This window comes from Carassius gibelio, chromosome B19 (assembly GCF_023724105.1).
Source record: "Carassius gibelio isolate Cgi1373 ecotype wild population from Czech Republic chromosome B19, carGib1.2-hapl.c, whole genome shotgun sequence".
In the NCBI taxonomy this organism is placed as follows: domain Eukaryota; kingdom Metazoa; phylum Chordata; class Actinopteri; order Cypriniformes; family Cyprinidae; genus Carassius; species Carassius gibelio.
Window position 1 is genome coordinate 3,082,949 of NC_068414.1, and position 17,430 is coordinate 3,100,378.

Genomic DNA, 17,430 nt, shown 5'->3' on the forward strand with positions numbered 1-17,430 from the left:
GAAGCTCAGCTGGTGGCCGGTGATGTGAAGGAGCTGGTGCCTTGGCAGTTTCCACTGATGGAGATGGAGCAGCACAGTCCTCTGAGTGAATAGTAAAAAAAACAATAAGGATGACTGTTGCATTTGATAGTAATATGCCATAAATGCAGCGCACAAATAGCCTGCAAAGCACAATTTTTGGACAAGTATTCATAATTATTATGTTATTTTTAGGAACGAGAGTGAAGAAAGTGGTACTAGTGTTAAGGAAGCACATAACCCAGCATACACTTTATTAATTTAAGGAGAATGGAATCAGTGCAGCTGACTGAGAATGAGGATCAGATGGAATGGAGGAAGGAAAATGTGGTGTGATGAATTAAGTGTAAAGCAACGAAGCCCACGGACATGAAGCATACACACAGATAGAGTAAGGAAAAACTGTTAACATTAGAACAATGAATCTCCACCATCCTGTCTGCTCAGGGGGAGATGAAGAGTGAGTGAGAAGAGCAAGCGGTGTGAAAAAGTTATCTAGTGATTATCTAACAACGGATAAGTTCGGAAACGCAAATAAATACACTGACACCTTTGGACATCCTTACGGTTTTGAAGAAGTGCACTCAAGAAAGCATCCCGCTTGAGGCATGACATGACATAATTCTGTATTGTAAACAAAAAATATTTTAAAATGTTGATTATTTTCCCCCAAGAAATAACGCTTCTCATTGTGTTTTACAAAACATTCTTGTAATATTTGCATTTGTGTCATATGCCACACCTGTATTTAGCTGTGCTTCACATTGTGATGCAGCAAATACCAGCTCCTCATCGTCATCTTCAGCAGTGGGAACGGACTTGCCTGGAGCACAAATGTTAAAACTATCATTGTGAACAATACACAGAGACAAACATATGTAAGATGGTGCTTACTTACCAGTAGCGAAAAGCTGTATCGGGGTCAAATGTTTGGCTGGGGGTTCTGCTGCTGGAGGAGGTAAAGTGGACTGCAATAATGGATCTGGAAACAGCAAGTTGACAAGTTTGCCATAATGATAAATTAATATATGAAGAAATGCTGTAGGTAAAATTCTATATTCACACTCCTACTCACAGGGTTTAGCTGGTGACGTGAGTTTTTTCGCCAGCTGTGAAGGAGACAAATTTTTGCCACGCGCCAACAGCGCTTTCACAGTTGCGGTCTTCTGTACACCAGTTTGGATAGGTGCAGGTGGAGGTGCAGTGGTTGCAGAAGCACTGGAGGTTGCAGCGTGAGGTGCAGGCTGACGTACGCTGGTGACCACAGCAGAAGCCCGTCTTTTCAGGACATATGTCTTGAAAATGGCCATGTTGGTTTTGGGCCTGGCATCTGCCTTAATGAGGTACCTGATGAGGGCTTGAGCCTCCTTGCTCTGGTCCTCATAAACATCTTTCATGGAGCGGCCCTGGAAGTCACCAAACTCCACCATCAAGCAGCCCTGGTCTCCAGTTGCCCGGGCTTCTGCCTGCATTTCCTGCTTCCTCTGATACTTTTCCACTTCTTCTGCCATCTCTCTAATTTGAGAAGTGTACTGTAGGAACAGTTGTTTATTTTGTGACAGGGGTGTTGTCTGCGCTGTCTCAGTGGAAATGCTGAGCACCAAATACACGGCATACCCCAGAGAGTTTTCCAGGAGCCATCTAAATCTCTGGCCCTGGTACTTCCCAAACTGAAGTTTGCAGTGAGCCAGTACTAAAAACTGGTCACTGGGGTCACTGGGGTCTCCACTGTTCCACCTCCACCTCCTCCTTAGGTTTGGCCCTTCCAGACTCCAAATTTTCAAGGCGCTTCGCCTCCGCCGAAGGCGCCATGAGGAGTCGGCTTGATGTTGCCGATTGCCGTTGAAAAGAGGGATATGCATACATTTTCTGAAATGAAAATCAGAAAAAGACTACTATCTTTTGCAATCTGAAAGACACCTGTATGTTAAGTGTGTAACAATAATTTAACAAGCTACGCATAAACTATATTACTGTGGTAATAAACTTGGCCATGACATAAACTGTCCTGAAGATGAGTTTTCTACAAAGGACAGGAATCCCTGACATATAAAATATGTAATGTCAGTATGAAGTCTGAAATTTCCTTTTATTTCCAATGCTTTCATCTTAAACCATGACTACACACACCAGGCTATAAAATATTACATTAAATATATAATACTTCAAAAGTGGTCATCTTACCCCAGGGTTACACCAGGTGCTTTTACCTCTTAAAATCTTTTTAAGTGTTTTTAACTTTCTGGTCTACCCAAATTAAAATGAGCACTATTCCCATATACTTTTGCTCATATGGATACATTTGGCCTTTTTTGTTTGTTTTTAGTTAAGACTCTCAATGTTTTATTTATAAAAAAGTCATTATTATATAATTTTAGAAAATATAAATGTATTTCTTGGTAAATGCATTTTTCCATATCTCCACAACAATTTGGTAACGATTTTTACAATCAAAATGTGTGTGTGTTATTATGTGTTATAACCAAATATAAATGTAAATAGTTTAATCGTTATTTTCATTCATAGGACCCAGAAACCATGACTTCTTAGACAATACACACATCATTGTTGACAGTAGCATAGCTTAATTAGCTGACGGTCGATAACTTTAACTTATCTGATCATTTATCATGTGAAAAGTTACAGGTTCACAGGTACTGAAGAAAGCATGAACTGTATGCTAGCTAGCTATACTGACACGATTCGTTTTCAAAAAATACACACTGTATATTAACCAATAATGACCAGTTTTCAATGAATGAAGTAATAGCCTTACCTTTAACAAAGATGACAATGACAACGACCGGCGATTGGTCAAAAGGAGGCCACGGGAGAGAAACGCGATTGGAGGAAAGTAAGCCCCGGAAGAGAAACTCGATTGATCAAAAGTAAGCCACAGGCAAAACGCGATTTGTCAAAAGTAAGCCACAGGCGAAACGTGATTTGTCAAAAGTAAGCCACAGGCGAAACGCGATTTGTCAAAAGTAAGCCACAAGCGAAACGCGATTTGTCAAAAGTAAGCCAACTACTGCTTTCCACCCACTGAGGCGAAGTAAGCCAAAAGTAAGCCCACATGAACCAATCGCATTTCACCTGTGGCTTACTTTTGACCAATCGCATTTCACCTGTGGCTTACTTTTGACCAATTGCGTTTCGCCTGTGGCTTACTTTTGATCAATCGCGTTTCTCTTCTGGGGCTTACTTTCCTCCAATCGCGTTTCTCTTCCGTTGCTTACTTTCCTCCAATCGCGTTTCTCTCCCGTGGCCTCCTTTTGACCAATCGCCGGTCATTGTTATTGTCATCTTTGTTAAAGGTAAGGCTGTTACTTCATTCATTGAAAACTGGTCATTATTTGTTCATATACAGTGTGTATTTTTGGAAAATGAATCGTGTCAGTATAGCTAGCTAGCATACAGTTCATGATAAATGATCAGATAAGTTAAAGTTATCGACCGTCAGCTAATTAAGCTATGCTACTGTCAACAATGATGTGTGTATTGTCTTAGAAGTCATGGTTTCTGGGCCCTTTGAATGAAAATAACGATTAAACTATTTACATTTATATTTGATAACAACACATAATAACACACACACATTTTAAATGTAAAAATCGTTACCAAATTGTTGTGGAGATATGGAAAACTGCATTTACCAAGAAATAAATTTATATTTTCTAAAATAAAGTAATAATAACTACTTTTTTTATAAATAAAACATTGAGAGTCTTAACTAAAAACAGCGAGTGACCTGTATTTTTGGGTGCTCTGCTCACAGCAGAGCTACATCGAAATGTCAAGAGCAGAATCAGTTTGACCGTCTGACAGCATGCTGCGAGAGGGCTTGCCACTGGTCATCGTCTGAATAGGCACTCTCTGCGTTTGACCACTTCGTGTTTATTTAGCCGGATGGGAAGGCAGCGCTTTCTTGTACGTGACGGGATGCAAATTCTTGAAGGCTCTCTTTAGTGACGGGTCCAAACAAAGATCTCATCTGCTCCTCTAGCCCTATCGGCGACTCGTGCACTTCGAGCCTTCTTAGTGACGGCGCAAGTTGCTGACTGCTGACTGCGTTGGTGGTATAGTGGTGAGCATAGCTGCCTTCCAAGCAGTTGACCCGGATTCGATTCCCGTCCAACGCATGTCCTTTGGCTCGGGCTGACGTCGAAGCAGAACTCCCTCTGTGACCTGTGCCTCCACCCAAAACTTTTGGATGGAATAATTTCGGATGGACCCATCATTAGCTGAAGTCGCATAACACTTGCAACACTACCCGTAGCAGGGGTCATTGTTTGGACTCTTTTTTTTTTTTTTTTTTTTTTTTAATTGCGCTTTAAACAAAAAGTATTGTGTCAATGCAACTGAGCAACATTTATTAGGAACACAGTGCGTCAATAAAGCTACTGACTTCCGCCTGCGTTGGTGGTATAGTGGTGAGCATAGCTGCCTTCCAAGCAGTTGACCCGGGTTCGATTCCCGGCCAACGCATGTCCTTTGGCTCGGGCTGACGTCGAAGCAGAACTCCTTCTGTGAACTGCGACTCCAACCAAACATTTTGGATGGATCATTCGGAAGACGAAAAGAACCAGCTCTCCCCGTCGGGGAATCGAACCCCGGTCTTCCGCGTGACAGGCGGAGATACTGTCCACTATACTAACGAGGAGCCGTGCATGCTGCAGTTTCCCCCCCAACTGACGGCACTGCACTGACATAACTAAACAATGCATGGCTTCTTCTGACGCAGACCCAGCCCTAGCACCGTAAAATTTCTGATGGACCCATCATTAGCTGAAGTCGCATAACACTTGGAACACTACCCGTAGCAGGGGTCATTGTTTGGACTCTTTTTTTTTTTTTTTTTTTTTTTTTTAATTGCGCTTTAAACAAAAAGTATCGCGTCAATGCAACTGAACAACATTAATTAGGAACACAGTGCGTCAAAAAGCAAAATGACAGTTAAAGGCATTTCGTTATTGAACTCTTTGATGACATCATTCAGCTAAGTTCAGTTTAAATAGTATCTGTGCAATAATTTGCAATCAAGTCAACGATATCGCTGTACATGAAGTGTCCCCAGCTCCGCCTGCCAGAAGCGACAGAGGGAAGAAACCAAAACTCGATCGGTGAAAGGATGGAGAAAAAACCCGGTGAGAAACCAGGCTCAGTCGGGGAGACAGTTCTCCCCTTGTCAGACGAAACCAGTAGATCAGCTCCAGGCTGCAGGAATGTCAGACTGTGCAGAAGAATCATCTGTTTCCTGTGGACTTGTCCAGGTGGTCTTTACAGGGGATTTGTATCTGCGGCTCATCTAGTTGTCACGGTCTCCGCTGTGTTTCTGGGCCATAGAGGTCCTTTCTAGGTGTTGATCCACCATCTTCTCTGGATACGGACTGGATCCGGGTGACTGAAGCGGATACAGACTGGATCTGGTGGCTACGGTGAACTCGGAATAAGGGATTTCTTTAAAAGACTTTTTTTTTCATATAAGATTTTATCCAACTTTTCAGATAGAGGCATGAGAAAGAGATTGCCTTGATTGGGCTTTTGGTTATTATAGGCACTCTCTGCGTTTGACCACTTCTTGTTTATTTAGCCGGATGGGAAGGCAGCGCTTTCTTGTACGTGACGGGATGCAAATTCTTGAAGGCTCTCTTTAGTGACGGGTCCAAACAAAGATCTCATCTGCTCCTCTAGCCCTATCGGCGACTCGTGCACTTCGAGCCTTCTTAGTGACGGCGCAAGTTGCTGACTGCGTTGGTGGTATAGTGGTGAGCATAGCTGCCTTCCAAGCAGTTGGAGAGAGCAGTGCGCATGTCCTTTGGCTCGGGCTGACGTCGAAGCAGAACTCCCTCTGTGACCTGTGCCTCCACCCAAAACTTTTGGATGGAATAATTTCGGATGGACCCATCATTAGCTGAAGTCGCATAACACTTGCAACACTACCCGTAGCAGGGGTCATTGTTTGGACTCTTTTTTTTTTTTTTTTTTTTTTTTTTTAATTGCGCTTTAAACAAAAGGTATTGTGTCAATGCAACTGAACAACATTTATTAGGAACACAGTGCGTCAATAAAGCTACTGACTTCCGCCTGCGTTGGTGGTATAGTGGTGAGCATAGCTGCCTTCCAAGCAGTTGACCCGGGTTCGATTCCCGGCCAACGCATGTCCTTTGGCTCGGGCTGACATCGAAGCAGAACTCCTTCTGTGACCTGCGACTCCAACCAAACATTTTGGATGGATCATTCGGAAGACGAAAAGAACCAGCTCTCCCCGTCGGGGAATCGAACCCCGGTCTTCCGCGTGACAGGCGGAGATACTGTCCACTATACTAACGAGGAGCCGTGCATGCTGCAGTTTCCCCCCCAACTGACGGCACTGCACTGACATAACTAAACAATGCATGGCTTCTTCTGACGCAGACCCAGCCCTAGCACCGTAAAATTTCTGATGGACCCATCATTAGCTGAAGTCGCATAACACTTGGAACACTACCCGTAGCAGGGGTCATTGTTTGGACTCTTTTTTTTTTTTTTTTTTTTTTTTAATTGCGCTTTAAACAAAAAGTATCGCGTCAATGCAACTGAACAACATTAATTAGGAACACAGTGCGTCAAAAAGCAAAATGACAGTTAAAGGCATTTCGTTATTGAACTCTTTGATGACATCATTCAGCTAAGTTCAGTTTAAATAGTATCTGTGCAATAATTTGCAATCAAGTCAACGATATCGCTGTACATGAAGTGTCCCCAGCTCCGCCTGCCAGAAGCGACAGAGGGAAGAAACCAAAACTCGATCGGTGAAAGGATGGAGAAAAAACCCGGTGAGAAACCAGGCTCAGTCGGGGAGACAGTTCTCCCCTTGTCAGACGAAACCAGTAGATCAGCTCCAGGCTGCAGGAATGTCAGACTGTGCAGAAGAATCATCTGTTTCCTGTGGACTTGTCCAGGTGGTCTTTACAGGGGATTTGTATCTGCGGCTCATCTAGTTGTCACGGTCTCCGCTGTGTTTCTGGGCCATAGAGGTCCTTTCTAGGTGTTGATCCACCATCTTCTCTGGATACGGACTGGATCCGGGTGACTGAAGCGGATACAGACTGGATCTGGTGGCTACGGTGAACTCGGAATAAGGGATTTCTTTAAAAGACTTTTTTTTTCATATAAGATTTTATCCAACTTTTCAGATAGAGGCATGAGAAAGAGATTGCCTTGATTGGGCTTTTGGTTATTGGTGGACAGAGAGGACTTTTTTGAGTTTTACTCTTCCCTTTTGGAGTAGGGGGGGGGGGTGCTGACGAAACACATGTGGGCAGGCATTGTCACCCTTGATGACCCTTGGCGAGCGTAGTAGTTTAACAGAGGCAGCGCACAGGCCCGAGGGTTTGGAGACACAGCTCGAGTTTCTCTTCATTGTCGCATAAATCTTTCGCCTTTTACTAAAGATTTCCGTGGAGGGGAACTTTTGAGAGTGACCTGTATTTTTGGGTGCTCTGCTCACAGCAGAGCTACATCGAAATGTCAAGAGCAGAATCAGTTTGACCCTCCGACAGCATGCTGCGAGAGGGCTTGCCACTGGTCGTCGTCTGAATAGGCACTCTCTGCGTTTGACCACTTCGTGTTTATTTAGCCAGATGGGAAGGCAGCGCTTTCTTGTACGTGACGGGATGCAAATTCTTGAAGGCTCTCTTTAGTGACGGGTCCAAACAAAGATCTCATCTGCTCCTCTAGCCCTATCGGCGACTCGTGCACTTCGAGCCTTCTTAGTGACGGCGCAAGTTGCTGACTGCTGACTGCGTTGGTGGTATAGTGGTGAGCATAGCTGCCTTCCAAGCAGTTGACCCGGATTCGATTCCCGGCCAACGCATGTCCTTTGGCTCGGGCTGACGTCGAAGCAGAACTCCCTCTGTGACCTGTGCCTCCACCCAAAACTTTTGGATGGAATAATTTCGGATGGACCCATCATTAGCTGAAGTCGCATAACACTTGCAACACTACCCGTAGCAGGGGTCATTGTTTGGACTCTTTTTTTTTTTTTTTTTTTTTTTTAATTGCGCTTTAAACAAAAAGTATTGTGTCAATGCAACTGAGCAACATTTATTAGGAACACAGTGCGTCAATAAAGCTACTGACTTCCGCCTGCGTTGGTGGTATAGTGGTGAGCATAGCTGCCTTCCAAGCAGTTGACCCGGGTTCGATTCCCGGCCAACGCATGTCCTTTGGCTCGGGCTGACGTCGAAGCAGAACTCCTTCTGTGAACTGCGACTCCAACCAAACATTTTGGATGGATCATTCGGAAGACGAAAAGAACCAGCTCTCCCCGTCGGGGAATCGAACCCCGGTCTTCCGCGTGACAGGCGGAGATACTGTCCACTATACTAACGAGGAGCCGTGCATGCTGCAGTTTCCCCCCCAACTGACGGCACTGCACTGACATAACTAAACAATGCATGGCTTCTTCTGACGCAGACCCAGCCCTAGCACCGTAAAATTTCTGATGGACCCATCATTAGCTGAAGTCGCATAACACTTGGAACACTACCCGTAGCAGGGGTCATTGTTTGGACTCTTTTTTTTTTTTTTTTTTTTTTTTTAATTGCGCTTTAAACAAAAAGTATCGCGTCAATGCAACTGAACAACATTAATTAGGAACACAGTGCGTCAAAAAGCAAAATGACAGTTAAAGGCATTTCGTTATTGAACTCTTTGATGACATCATTCAGCTAAGTTCAGTTTAAATAGTATCTGTGCAATAATTTGCAATCAAGTCAACGATATCGCTGTACATGAAGTGTCCCCAGCTCCGCCTGCCAGAAGCGACAGAGGGAAGAAACCAAAACTCGATCGGTGAAAGGATGGAGAAAAAACCCGGTGAGAAACCAGGCTCAGTCGGGGAGACAGTTCTCCCCTTGTCAGACGAAACCAGTAGATCAGCTCCAGGCTGCAGGAATGTCAGACTGTGCAGAAGAATCATCTGTTTCCTGTGGACTTGTCCAGGTGGTCTTTACAGGGGATTTGTATCTGCGGCTCATCTAGTTGTCACGGTCTCCGCTGTGTTTCTGGGCCATAGAGGTCCTTTCTAGGTGTTGATCCACCATCTTCTCTGGATACGGACTGGATCCGGGTGACTGAAGCGGATACAGACTGGATCTGGTGGCTACGGTGAACTCGGAATAAGGGATTTCTTTAAAAGACTTTTTTTTTCATATAAGATTTTATCCAACTTTTCAGATAGAGGCATGAGAAAGAGATTGCCTTGATTGGGCTTTTGGTTATTATAGGCACTCTCTGCGTTTGACCACTTCTTGTTTATTTAGCCGGATGGGAAGGCAGCGCTTTCTTGTACGTGACGGGATGCAAATTCTTGAAGGCTCTCTTTAGTGACGGGTCCAAACAAAGATCTCATCTGCTCCTCTAGCCCTATCGGCGACTCGTGCACTTCGAGCCTTCTTAGTGACGGCGCAAGTTGCTGACTGCGTTGGTGGTATAGTGGTGAGCATAGCTGCCTTCCAAGCAGTTGGAGAGAGCAGTGCGCATGTCCTTTGGCTCGGGCTGACGTCGAAGCAGAACTCCCTCTGTGACCTGTGCCTCCACCCAAAACTTTTGGATGGAATAATTTCGGATGGACCCATCATTAGCTGAAGTCGCATAACACTTGCAACACTACCCGTAGCAGGGGTCATTGTTTGGACTCTTTTTTTTTTTTTTTTTTTTTTTTTTTAATTGCGCTTTAAACAAAAGGTATTGTGTCAATGCAACTGAACAACATTTATTAGGAACACAGTGCGTCAATAAAGCTACTGACTTCCGCCTGCGTTGGTGGTATAGTGGTGAGCATAGCTGCCTTCCAAGCAGTTGACCCGGGTTCGATTCCCGGCCAACGCATGTCCTTTGGCTCGGGCTGACATCGAAGCAGAACTCCTTCTGTGACCTGCGACTCCAACCAAACATTTTGGATGGATCATTCGGAAGACGAAAAGAACCAGCTCTCCCCGTCGGGGAATCGAACCCCGGTCTTCCGCGTGACAGGCGGAGATACTGTCCACTATACTAACGAGGAGCCGTGCATGCTGCAGTTTCCCCCCCAACTGACGGCACTGCACTGACATAACTAAACAATGCATGGCTTCTTCTGACGCAGACCCAGCCCTAGCACCGTAAAATTTCTGATGGACCCATCATTAGCTGAAGTCGCATAACACTTGGAACACTACCCGTAGCAGGGGTCATTGTTTGGACTCTTTTTTTTTTTTTTTTTTTTTTTTAATTGCGCTTTAAACAAAAAGTATCGCGTCAATGCAACTGAACAACATTAATTAGGAACACAGTGCGTCAAAAAGCAAAATGACAGTTAAAGGCATTTCGTTATTGAACTCTTTGATGACATCATTCAGCTAAGTTCAGTTTAAATAGTATCTGTGCAATAATTTGCAATCAAGTCAACGATATCGCTGTACATGAAGTGTCCCCAGCTCCGCCTGCCAGAAGCGACAGAGGGAAGAAACCAAAACTCGATCGGTGAAAGGATGGAGAAAAAACCCGGTGAGAAACCAGGCTCAGTCGGGGAGACAGTTCTCCCCTTGTCAGACGAAACCAGTAGATCAGCTCCAGGCTGCAGGAATGTCAGACTGTGCAGAAGAATCATCTGTTTCCTGTGGACTTGTCCAGGTGGTCTTTACAGGGGATTTGTATCTGCGGCTCATCTAGTTGTCACGGTCTCCGCTGTGTTTCTGGGCCATAGAGGTCCTTTCTAGGTGTTGATCCACCATCTTCTCTGGATACGGACTGGATCCGGGTGACTGAAGCGGATACAGACTGGATCTGGTGGCTACGGTGAACTCGGAATAAGGGATTTCTTTAAAAGACTTTTTTTTTTCATATAAGATTTTATCCAACTTTTCAGATAGAGGCATGAGAAAGAGATTGCCTTGATTGGGCTTTTGGTTATTGGTGGACAGAGAGGACTTTTTTGAGTTTTACTCTTCCCTTTTGGAGTAGGGGGGGGGGGTGCTGACGAAACACATGTGGGCAGGCATTGTCACCCTTGATGACCCTTGGCGAGCGTAGTAGTTTAACAGAGGCAGCGCACAGGCCCGAGGGTTTGGAGACACAGCTCGAGTTTCTCTTCATTGTCGCATAAATCTTTCGCCTTTTACTAAAGATTTCCGTGGAGGGGAACTTTTGAGAGTGACCTGTATTTTTGGGTGCTCTGCTCACAGCAGAGCTACATCGAAATGTCAAGAGCAGAATCAGTTTGACCCTCCGACAGCATGCTGCGAGAGGGCTTGCCACTGGTCGTCGTCTGAATAGGCACTCTCTGCGTTTGACCACTTCGTGTTTATTTAGCCAGATGGGAAGGCAGCGCTTTCTTGTACGTGACGGGATGCAAATTCTTGAAGGCTCTCTTTAGTGACGGGTCCAAACAAAGATCTCATCTGCTCCTCTAGCCCTATCGGCGACTCGTGCACTTCGAGCCTTCTTAGTGACGGCGCAAGTTGCTGACTGCTGACTGCGTTGGTGGTATAGTGGTGAGCATAGCTGCCTTCCAAGCAGTTGACCCGGATTCGATTCCCGGCCAACGCATGTCCTTTGGCTCGGGCTGACGTCGAAGCAGAACTCCCTCTGTGACCTGTGCCTCCACCCAAAACTTTTGGATGGAATAATTTCGGATGGACCCATCATTAGCTGAAGTCGCATAACACTTGCAACACTACCCGTAGCAGGGGTCATTGTTTGGACTCTTTTTTTTTTTTTTTTTTTTTTTTTTTTAATTGCGCTTTAAACAAAAAGTATTGTGTCAATGCAACTGAACAACATTTATTAGGAACACAGTGCGTCAATAAAGCTACTGACTTCCGCCTGCGTTGGTGGTATAGTGGTGAGCATAGCTGCCTTCCAAGCAGTTGACCCGGGTTCGATTCCCAGCCAACGCATGTCCTTTGGCTCGGGCTGACGTCGAAGCAGAACTCCTTCTGTGACCTGCGACTCCAACCAAACATTTTGGATGGATCATTCGGAAGACGAAATGAACCAGCTCTCCCCGTCGGGGAATCGAACCCCGGTCTTCCGCGTGACAGGCGGAGATACTGTCCACTATACTAACGAGGAGCCGTGCATGGTGCAGTTTCCCCCCCAACTGACGGCACTGCACTGACATAACTAAACAATGCATGGCTTCTTCTGACGCAGACCCAGCCCTAGCACCGTAAAATTTCTGATGGACCCATCATTAGCTGAAGTCGCATAACACTTGGAACAATACCCGTAGCAGGGGTCATTGTTTGGACTCTTTTTTTTTTTTTTTTTTTTTTTTAAATTGCGCTTTAAACAAAAAGTATCGCGTCAATGCAACTGAACAACATTAATTAGGAACACAGTGCGTCAAAAAGCAAAATGACAGTTAAAGGCATTTCGTTATTGAACTCTTTGATGACATCATTCAGCTAAGTTCAGTTTAAATAGTATCTGTGCAATAATTTGCAATCAAGTCAACGATATCGCTGTACATGAAGTGTCCCCAGCTCCGCCTGCCAGAAGCGACAGAGGGAAGAAACCAAAACTCGATCGGTGAAAGGATGGAGAAAAAACCCGGTGAGAAACCAGGCTCAGTCGGGGAGACAGTTCTCCCCTTGTCAGACGAAACCAGTAGATCAGCTCCAGGCTGCAGGAATGTCAGACTGTGCAGAAGAATCATCTGTTTCCTGTGGTCTTGTCCAGGTGGTCTTTACAGGGGATTTGTATCTGCGGCTCATCTAGTTGTCACGGTCTCCGCTGTGTTTCTGGGCCATAGAGGTCCTTTCTAGGTGTTGATCCACCATCTTCTCTGGATACGGACTGGATCCGAGTGACTGAAGCGGATACAGACTGGATCTGGTGGCTACGGTGACCTCGGAATAAGGGATTTCTTTAAAAGACTTTTTTTTTCATATAAGATTTTATCCAACTTTTCAGATAGAGGCATGAGAAAGAGATTGCCTTGATTGGGCTTTTGGTTATTGGTGGACAGAGAGGACTTTTTTGAGTTTTACTCCTCCCTTTTGGAGTAGGGGGGGGGGGTGCTGACGAAACACATGTGGGCAGGCATTGTCACCCTTGATGACCCTTGGCGAGCGTAGTAGTTTAACAGAGGCAGCGCACAGGCCCGAGGGTTTGGAGACACAGCTCGAGTTTCTCTTCATTGTTGCATAAATCTTTCGCCTTTTACTAAAGATTTCCGTGGAGGGGAACTTTTGAGAGTGACCTGTATTTTTGGGTGCTCTGCTCACAGCAGAGCTACATCGAAATGTCAAGAGCAGAATCAGTTTGACCGTCCGGCAGCATGGCGCGAGAGGGCTTGCCACTGGTCGTCGTCTGAATAGGCACTCTCTGCGTTTGACCACTTCGTGTTTATTTAGCCGGATGGGAAGGCAGCGCTTTCTTGTACGTGACGGGATGCAAATTCTTGAAGGCTCTCTTTAGTGACGGGTCCAAACAAAGATCTCATCTGCTCCTCTAGCCCTATCGGCGACTCGTGCACTTCGAGCCTTCTTAGTGACGGCGCAAGTTGCTGACTGCTGACTGCGTTGGTGGTATAGTGGTGAGCATAGCTGCCTTCCAAGCAGTTGACCCGGATTCGATTCCCGGCCAACGCATGTCCTTTGGCTCGGGCTGACGTCGAAGCAGAACTCCCTCTGTGACCTGTGCCTCCACCCAAAACTTTTGGATGGAATAATTTCGGATGGACCCATCATTAGCTGAAGTCGCATAACACTTGCAACACTACCCGTAGCAGGGGTCATTGTTTGGTTTTTTTTTAATTGCGCTTTAAACAAAAAGTATTGTGTCAATGCAACTGAACAACATTTATTAGGAACACAGTGCGTCAATAAAGCTACTGACTTCCGCCTGCGTTGGTGGTATAGTGGTGAGCATAGCTGCCTTCCAAGCAGTTGACCCGGGTTCGATTCCCGGCCAACGCATGTCCTTTGGCTCGGGCTGACGTCGAAGCAGAACTCCTTCTGTGACCTGCGACTCCAACCAAACATTTTGGATGGATCATTCGGAAGACGAAAAGAACCAGCTCTCCCCGTCGGGGAATCGAACCCCGGTCTTCCGCGTGACAGGCGGAGATACTGTCCACTATACTAACGAGGAGCCGTGCATGCTGCAGTTTCCCCCCCAACTGACGGCACTGCACTGACATAACTAAACAATGCATGGCTTCTTCTGACGCAGACCCAGCCCTAGCACCGTAAAATTTCTGATGGACCCATCATTAGCTGAAGTCGCATAACACTTGGAACACTACCCGTAGCAGGGGTCATTGTTTGGACTCTTTTTTTTTTTTTTTAAATTGCGCTTTAAACAAAAAGTATTGCGTCAATGCAACTGAACAACATTAATTAGGAACACAGTGCGTCAAAAAGCAAAATGACAGTTAAAGGCATTTCGTTATTGAACTCTTTGATGACATCATTCAGCTAAGTTCAGTTTAAATAGTATCTGTGCAATAATTTGCAATCAAGTCAACGATATCGCTGTACATGAAGTGTCCCCAGCTCCGCCTGCCAGAAGCGACAGAGGGAAGAAACCAAAACTCGATCGGTGAAAGGATGGAGAAAAAACCCGGTGAGAAACCAGGCTCAGTCGGGGAGACAGTTCTCCCCTTGTCAGACGAAACCAGTAGATCAGCTCCAGGCTGCAGGAATGTCAGACTGTGCAGAAGAATCATCTGTTTCCTGTGGACTTGTCCAGGTGGTCTTTACAGGGGATTTGTATCTGCGGCTCATCTAGTTGTCACGGTCTCCGCTGTGTTTCTGGGCCATAGAGGTCCTTTCTAGGTGTTGATCCACCATCTTCTCTGGATACGGACTGGATCCGGGTGACTGAAGCGGATACAGACTGGATCTGGTGGCTACGGTGAACTCGGAATAAGGGATTTCTTTAAAAGACTTTTTTTTTCATATAAGATTTTATCCAACTTTTCAGATAGAGGCATGAGAAAGAGATTGCCTTGATTGGGCTTTTGGTTATTGGTGGACAGAGAGGACTTTTTTGAGTTTTACTCCTCCCTTTTGGAGTAGGGGGGGGGGTGCTGACGAAACACATGTGGGCAGGCATTGTCACCCTTGATGACCCTTGGCGAGCGTAGTAGTTTAACAGAGGCAGCGCACAGGCCCGAGGGTTTGGAGACACAGCTCGAGTTTCTCTTCATTGTCGCATAAATCTTTCGCCTTTTACTAAAGATTTCCGTGGAGGGGAACTTTTGAGAGTGACCTGTATTTTTGGGTGCTCTGCTCACAGCAGAGCTACATCGAAATGTCAAGAGCAGAATCAGTTTGACCCTCCGACAGCATGCTGCGAGAGGGCTTGCCACTGGTCGTCGTCTGAATAGGCACTCTCTGCGTTTGACCACTTCGTGTTTATTTAGCCGGATGGGAAGGCAGCGCTTTCTTGTACGTGACGGGATGCAAATTCTTGAAGGCTCTCTTTAGTGACGGGTCCAAACAAAGATCTCATCTGCTCCTCTAGCCCTATCGGCGACTCGTGCACTTCGAGCCTTCTTAGTGACGGCGCAAGTTGCTGACTGCTGACTGCGTTGGTGGTATAGTGGTGAGCATAGCTGCCTTCCAAGCAGTTGACCCGGATTCGATTCCCGGCCAACGCATGTCCTTTGGCTCGGGCTGACGTTGAAGCAGAACTCCCTCTGTGACCTGTGCCTCCACCCAAAACTTTTGGATGGAATAATTTCGGATGGACCCATCATTAGCTGAAGTCGCATAACACTTGCAACACTACCCGTAGCAGGGGTCATTGTTTGGACTCTTTTTTTTTTTTTTTTTTTTTAATTGCGCTTTAAACAAAAAGTATTGTGTCAATGCAACTGAACAACATTTATTAGGAACACAGTGCGTCAATAAAGCTACTGACTTCTGCCTGCGTTGGTGGTATAGTGGTGAGCATAGCTGCCTTCCAAGCAGTTGACCCGGGTTCGATTCCCGGCCAACGCATGTCCTTTGGCTCGGGCTGACGTCGAAGCAGAACTCCTTCTGTGACCTGCGACTCCAACCAAACATTTTGGATGGATCATTCGGAAGACGAAAAGAACCAGCTCTCCCCGTCGGGGAATCGAACCCCGGTCTTCCGCGTGACAGGCGGAGATACTGTCCACTATACTAACGAGGAGCCGTGCATGCTGCAGTTTCCCCCCCAACTGACGGCACTGCACTGACATAACTAAACAATGCATGGCTTCTTCTGACGCAGACCCAGCCCTAGCACCGTAAAATTTCTGATGGACCCATCATTAGCTGAAGTCGCATAACACTTGGAACACTACCCGTAGCAGGGGTCATTGTTTGGACTCTTTTTTTTTTTTTTTTTTTTTTAAATTGCGCTTTAAACAAAAAGTATCGCGTCAATGCAACTGAACAACATTAATTAGGAACACAGTGCGTCAAAAAGCAAAATGACAGTTAAAGGCATTTCGTTATTGAACTCTTTGATGACATCATTCAGCTAAGTTCAGTTTAAATAGTATCTGTGCAATAATTTGCAATCAAGTCAACGATATCGCTGTACATGAAGTGTCCCCAGCTCCGCCTGCCAGAAGCGACAGAGGGAAGAAACCAAAACTCGATCGGTGAAAGGATGGAGAAAAAACCCGGTGAGAAACCAGGCTCAGTCGGGGAGACAGTTCTCCCCTTGTCAGACGAAACCAGTAGATCAGCTCCAGGCTGCAGGAATGTCAGACTGTGCAGAAGAATCATCTGTTTCCTGTGGTCTTGTCCAGGTGGTCTTTACAGGGGATTTGTATCTGCGGCTCATCTAGTTGTCACGGTCTCCGCTGTGTTTCTGGGCCATAGAGGTCCTTTCTAGGTGTTGATCCACCATCTTCTCTGGATACGGACTGGATCCGAGTGACTGAAGCGGATACAGACTGGATCTGGTGGCTACGGTGACCTCGGAATAAGGGATTTCTTTAAAAGACTTTTTTTTTCATATAAGATTTTATCCAACTTTTCAGATAGAGGCATGAGAAAGAGATTGCCTTGATTGGGCTTTTGGTTATTGGTGGACAGAGAGGACTTTTTTGAGTTTTACTCCTCCCTTTTGGAGTAGGGGGGGGGGGTGCTGACGAAACACATGTGGGCAGGCATTGTCACCCTTGATGACCCTTGGCGAGCGTAGTAGTTTAACAGAGGCAGCGCACAGGCCCGAGGGTTTGGAGACACAGCTCGAGTTTCTCTTCATTGTTGCATAAATCTTTCGCCTTTTACTAAAGATTTCCGTGGAGGGGAACTTTTGAGAGTGACCTGTATTTTTGGGTGCTCTGCTCACAGCAGAGCTACATCGAAATGTCAAGAGCAGAATCAGTTTGACCGTCCGGCAGCATGGCGCGAGAGGGCTTGCCACTGGTCGTCGTCTGAATAGGCACTCTCTGCG

At 45.8% G+C, this 17,430-nt stretch overlaps 12 non-coding genes across 12 annotated transcripts; 5 read left to right on the forward strand and 7 right to left on the reverse strand.

Moving 5' to 3' along the window:
* Window positions 1–4,606: 4,606 nt before the first annotated feature.
* Window positions 4,607–4,678, reverse strand: trnad-guc (transfer RNA aspartic acid (anticodon GUC)). The gene has a single exon. It is a non-coding gene; the product is annotated as a tRNA-Asp (tRNA).
* A 1,601-nt stretch (window positions 4,679–6,279) lies between these two features.
* trnad-guc (transfer RNA aspartic acid (anticodon GUC)) lies at window positions 6,280–6,351 on the reverse strand. Its single transcript has one exon. It is a non-coding gene; the product is annotated as a tRNA-Asp (tRNA).
* Window positions 6,352–7,400: 1,049 nt separating this feature from the next.
* Window positions 7,401–7,516, forward strand: LOC127979988 (U5 spliceosomal RNA). The gene has a single exon (XR_008159030.1). It is a non-coding gene; the product is annotated as a U5 spliceosomal RNA (small nuclear RNA).
* An 806-nt stretch (window positions 7,517–8,322) lies between these two features.
* trnad-guc (transfer RNA aspartic acid (anticodon GUC)) lies at window positions 8,323–8,394 on the reverse strand. Its single transcript has one exon. It is a non-coding gene; the product is annotated as a tRNA-Asp (tRNA).
* A 1,600-nt stretch (window positions 8,395–9,994) lies between these two features.
* trnad-guc (transfer RNA aspartic acid (anticodon GUC)) lies at window positions 9,995–10,066 on the reverse strand. Its single transcript has one exon. It is a non-coding gene; the product is annotated as a tRNA-Asp (tRNA).
* Window positions 10,067–11,116: 1,050 nt separating this feature from the next.
* LOC127979989 (U5 spliceosomal RNA) lies at window positions 11,117–11,232 on the forward strand. Its single transcript, XR_008159031.1, has one exon. It is a non-coding gene; the product is annotated as a U5 spliceosomal RNA (small nuclear RNA).
* An 810-nt stretch (window positions 11,233–12,042) lies between these two features.
* Window positions 12,043–12,114, reverse strand: trnad-guc (transfer RNA aspartic acid (anticodon GUC)). The gene has a single exon. It is a non-coding gene; the product is annotated as a tRNA-Asp (tRNA).
* Window positions 12,115–13,164: 1,050 nt separating this feature from the next.
* LOC127980903 (U5 spliceosomal RNA) lies at window positions 13,165–13,280 on the forward strand. Its single transcript, XR_008159903.1, has one exon. It is a non-coding gene; the product is annotated as a U5 spliceosomal RNA (small nuclear RNA).
* Window positions 13,281–14,067: 787 nt separating this feature from the next.
* Window positions 14,068–14,139, reverse strand: trnad-guc (transfer RNA aspartic acid (anticodon GUC)). Its single transcript has one exon. It is a non-coding gene; the product is annotated as a tRNA-Asp (tRNA).
* A 1,040-nt stretch (window positions 14,140–15,179) lies between these two features.
* Window positions 15,180–15,295, forward strand: LOC127979990 (U5 spliceosomal RNA). Its single transcript, XR_008159032.1, has one exon. It is a non-coding gene; the product is annotated as a U5 spliceosomal RNA (small nuclear RNA).
* An 803-nt stretch (window positions 15,296–16,098) lies between these two features.
* On the reverse strand, window positions 16,099–16,170 carry trnad-guc (transfer RNA aspartic acid (anticodon GUC)). Its single transcript has one exon. It is a non-coding gene; the product is annotated as a tRNA-Asp (tRNA).
* Window positions 16,171–17,218: 1,048 nt separating this feature from the next.
* LOC127980905 (U5 spliceosomal RNA) lies at window positions 17,219–17,334 on the forward strand. Its single transcript, XR_008159905.1, has one exon. It is a non-coding gene; the product is annotated as a U5 spliceosomal RNA (small nuclear RNA).
* Window positions 17,335–17,430: the final 96 nt, after the last annotated feature.